Source organism: Alligator sinensis, unplaced genomic scaffold, assembly GCF_000455745.1.
Source record: "Alligator sinensis unplaced genomic scaffold, ASM45574v1 scaffold1002_1, whole genome shotgun sequence".
In the NCBI taxonomy this organism is placed as follows: domain Eukaryota; kingdom Metazoa; phylum Chordata; order Crocodylia; family Alligatoridae; genus Alligator; species Alligator sinensis.
In genome coordinates, this window is record NW_005842710.1 from 489,452 (window position 1) to 493,920 (window position 4,469).

The 4,469-nt window shown below is 55.2% G+C and overlaps 1 long non-coding RNA gene across 1 annotated transcript in view; it reads right to left on the reverse strand.

The window, feature by feature from the left end:
- LOC112551989 overlaps positions 1–418 on the reverse strand; it is an 8,763-nt gene extending 8,345 nt beyond the window's left edge. The window contains exon 1 of the long non-coding RNA XR_003096353.1: positions 144–418. This is a non-coding gene — a long non-coding RNA (uncharacterized LOC112551989). The remainder of the gene's footprint in view (positions 1–143) is intronic.
- Between the last annotated feature and the right edge of the window lie 4,051 nt (positions 419–4,469).

A 4,469-nucleotide genomic window follows, 5' to 3' on the forward strand; every position in this document is an offset into this window, starting at 1 on the left:
ACAAGCTAGTGAATCTTTGCTTTGGCTCAGCCTGCGGTGGGAGGGGGCAACCTCCTCCCTCACTGCAGTACCATTCCCCTCAGGGCATGGGTCTTACTCCTCTCATGCCCCCTCCCCAGGTTGATTGTCAAACCCACACTGACCTTTGGGGAGGTGTTACCTAATCCAGAAGGCCCCTTCTGAGTTTATCCCTGGCTCGGGTGAAGGGCGCATGTCCTAGTACCAACTTCAGCCGTCCCCCTGTCCTGCTCGGTGCTGGCTCTGATCCCCTTGGCTCCTGGAGGTGGCTTGGCTCAGGTTATTGGAAAAGAAAATATTTCAATTCTGGGCACAACTGCCAAGGCTCACTGTGAGGTGAGCACCACCATCCTGGCTTCTTCTAGCTGCAGATCTCAGAGTGCTTCGCACAGGAGGCTGCTGTTACTTCTGGGGGAACTGAGGCACTGGGAAAGGAAAAGGTTACTTCTCACAGCAGAGCTGGGACTAAAACCCAAGGTGTCCTGAGCTCCACATTGCTGCATTAACCACTAGGCAACATTGCTGCAGGTATCCTCAGCCAGGGCCATGTCAGAAGAGGGTCCCCCCAACCAGCGTTCCCCAGTCCAGCTGCTGTTTCTTGTGCAGCACTCCTTTTCTGGGTCATTGAGCATACAGTGGTCGTATGGCCAGCCATGCCCATGGACAGGACACTACAGTGAGAGATCCCTCTCCCAAGGAGCTGTCAGGCTAAGTAGACAAAGTGTGATGGTGGGGACACAGAGGCACTGGCAGGGGATGGCCCAGTCCCAGCCCATTGCCTCATCCACCAAGCCAGGCTTGCTCCGGTGAGTGCTCCTTGCCATTGGCCAGTTCGGAGGATATCACTACAACAGGAAGTATGTCACAAAGCAAGGATGATGGAAAAGTGGAGCCAATGGGTGTGCCTGAAGCTCCTTTGATACAAACCTGTCTTCCTGGACTTTAAGAAGGCCTTTGACTCGGTTTCCTACCACATTCTCTTAAAAAAACTTGATGACTGTGGCATTGATGCCTCTACAGTTAGATAGGTGGCAAATTGGCTAGATGGTCGCACCCAGAGAGTGGTGGTGGACGGGTCATTTTCAACCTGGAGGGATGTGGGCAGTGGAGTCCCCCAGGGCTCGGTCCTGGGGCCTGTACTGTTCAACATCTTTATCAGCGATCTGGATGTGGGTGTGGAAAGCATGCTGTCCAAATTTGCTGACGACATCAAGTTGTGGGGCGAGGTGAGCACGCTGGAGGGAAGGGACAGAATCTAGCTACATCTAGACAGGTTACAGAGGTGGGTGGATGAGAATAGGATGGAATTCAACGCAGACAAGTGCAGGGTGCTGCATCCTGGATGAACATGAGCCGCCAATACGAGGAAGCAGTCAGTAAGGCTAACCGCACCTTGTCATGCATCTACAGATGCATCTCAAGCAGGTCCAAGGAGGTGATCCTTCCTCTCTATGCGGCATTGGTCAGGCCACAGTTGGAGTACTGCGTCCAGTTCTGGATGCTGCACTTCAAGAAGGATGTGGCTACATTGAGAGGGTCCAGAGGAGGGCCACTCGCATGGTCAAGGGGCAGTGGGCCAGGCCCTACAAGGAGAGGCTGAAGGGCCAGAACCTATTCAGCCTCCACAAGAGACAGCTGAGAGGGGATCTGGTGGCCATTTTCAAACTCAGCAGGGGGGACCAGCGGGAACAGGGGGAGGCTCTGTTCCTCCAGGCACCACCTGGGGTTACTAGGTATAACGGCCACAAATTGTTAGAGGGAAGGTTTGTTAGGAGACATTACTTTACAGTTAGGGCTGCCAGGCTCCGGAATGGGTTCCCAAGTGAGGTGGTGCTCTCTCCTACCTTGGGGGTCTTCAAGAGGAGGCTGGACAGATATTTGGCTGGGGTGTTATGATCCCGGCACCCGTTCCTGCCCAGGGCAGGGGGTGGGACCAGATGATCTGTTTAGGTCCCTTCTGACCCTAAGTACTATGGTACTATGATACTGTCTGTGCCCAGCCCAGATCCTGCAATAACAGACCTGTCTGTTGGCTGCTGTGCCTCAGCAATGCTAGGGTTGCTCTAGCCAGGGCAGAAGACTCATAGTCATCTGCAGGGGGCCTCTGCCCCAGGGCAGGGGCAGCTCTGGAGAGCACAACAAGGATGGGTGTCTGTGGGGTATGGAGAACCCTGGTCCTGTCCCACTGGGTCTTTGCTCTGGGGGCTGCTGTAGCCTCAGATCCCAGTGAATGAACCATTAACAGTAGGTGCCTGGCCCAGAGCTAGGGGCAACCATGATCCTTGAGCCACCTGAGGCAAGGTTTTCCTTGGCCAGGGACAGAAGGACTTGAGTGGACACATGATAACCTGTAGGACCAGCAGCAGTGGCATCTGGAGCAGCAGCGACCCTTGCTGCCAGTGGTGAACTGGTGGGAACCCCTGGCAGCAGAGCAGTACTGTCCAGTAGCACAGCCACGACAGCAACTCCACCCAGCGATTCTCTACCCAGCACTTGCCACCTTGACCAGCCTAGGTGGTACAGCCTCTGGACTGCAGCCCTGGATAAGCCTCCTTTTCCAGTGGGCTGGACTAGGTGGGAGCTCCCCCAGCTTGGTTTGCTAGTGACTGAGAGACTACTACCTGCTTGGGGTTTCAGTTAATGTGTAATATAGTTCAAGTTTTCCTTAAGGCCATGTATTGGTTCCCTTGTCCTCTAGAACAAATCCTTTTTTAGTTGAATATTGCTTGCGAGTAGGGAAGTTTATTCACTTTAGAACACCCAGCCACAATTCATTTTCCCAGGCATCTGGGTGGGGGCTCAAGCCAGAATAGGAAGTTGGTATTAAACCCCCAAACCTGAAACTGGCCCTTGCTACTGCTGTCCAGGGCTACACATGGAACTGTGTGGGCGTGCCGTGGCTGGGCAGAGTGAGAGCAGGGGCTGCCCACTGCACCCAGCCCTACCAGACACCATCAGTCCCACCCACTGCCCTGCTATTGCAGCCCCGGGCCCAGTGAGTGTGCCTGTGCAGTGACTGGCATGGTGAGGCCTGACCTTAGGGGTACTGCGTGCAGCAGAGTCACCCAGTGAAGCAGTAGAGATGACCATGATGCCATCCAGAGAGCTCTCACAGGCTGAGCAATCCCCAGGGGCTCAACAGCTTGGGGAGCAATGGGGAGTGCTCTTGGGGTGCCGCCTGGCATGGGTGCCAGGAGCACCCACCCAGGTTTGTCTCTTTGGCAACCAGGCAGCTTGGACCCACATTGCTACTAGGTAAAGGCACACATCCTTAACTGTGCCGAAGGGACCACTGGGTAGGGGTGTGGAGACACAGCCTAGGACCAGGAGGCTGGACTCCTGGGTTTTGTTTCTGGATATGGGAAGGGAATGGGGTTTAGATGGCAGAGCAGGAAACTGGGAGCCAGGACTCCTGGGTTCTGTCCCGGCTCTCAGAGGGAAGTGCAGCCTAGTGGATCAGAGCAAAGGCACTTGGGGCCAGGGCTCTTGGGGTCTGTTCTCAACCCTGGGAGGGGAGTGGGGTCCAGCTGATTCTGGGTGCCAGAGTCCTGTGTTCTCACCCAGCTCCAGGAAGGCAGTGGGGTTGAGCAGTGGAATGCATGCCTGGGTTCTGTTCCCATTTTGTGGCCGACTTGCTTTGGAGTCTGACTTTCAGAGGTGCTCGGTTCCTGATCCCATGGGAACTTTTCAAGTCACTTATGAACCAATTTGTCTCCAGTGACTTGCAACTGTCAGGGCTCTTGGCCTTGCTGCTTATCTGCCTGGGGTGGAGTGCAGGAATGGCAGTGATGGATGGGGATGGAGCCTCACACTTTGGCAGGTCCCAGCATGGGAGGTCAGTTTTGACAGGTCCCATCTATTGAAGGAAGAAAGGGGAAGTAGCTCTGAGGGACTCATGCCATCTCCCTGGGCAGCAAGATCCAGTGTGGAAGAAGGGGAGGTGGCTGCCATCCCTCTAGGGGCCTTGGTGCTCTCTGCAGCTCCCCAACTTGTCCTGCCCTCCTCCTGCTCACCACTGTCAGCACAGCTCTACATGCCATTGGCAAGCATATCCAGGGAGCTGCCTGTCATACCACTGCCTGGCTAACAGCAGGGCATTGTGGAGAATGGGGAGGATTTTGTGAGCATCCAAAATGTACTCCTGTGATGCCCCTTGGGGGCTATCCCACAATCCCCCCACCTTGGAAGCCTCCTGCCAAGGAAGGGAGGAGGTTCCCCTGTGAACTTGCTTATGGCTGAAATAATGGGATGCTGCACTCCCAAGGCAGGGGGCTACCCAGAAGCCTCTAGGGCAGATGCACCATCAAGGGGCGGCAGGAGTCTGGGACTCCCAAGAGAAAAGGAGCTGGGCAGGGAGAAACCAGAACAAATAGGAATGGGCCACCCTGGTTCTCTCAAGAGACAATACCATGATACAAAGCCATCAGGTGCTGCTTACCTGCAGGAAGAGC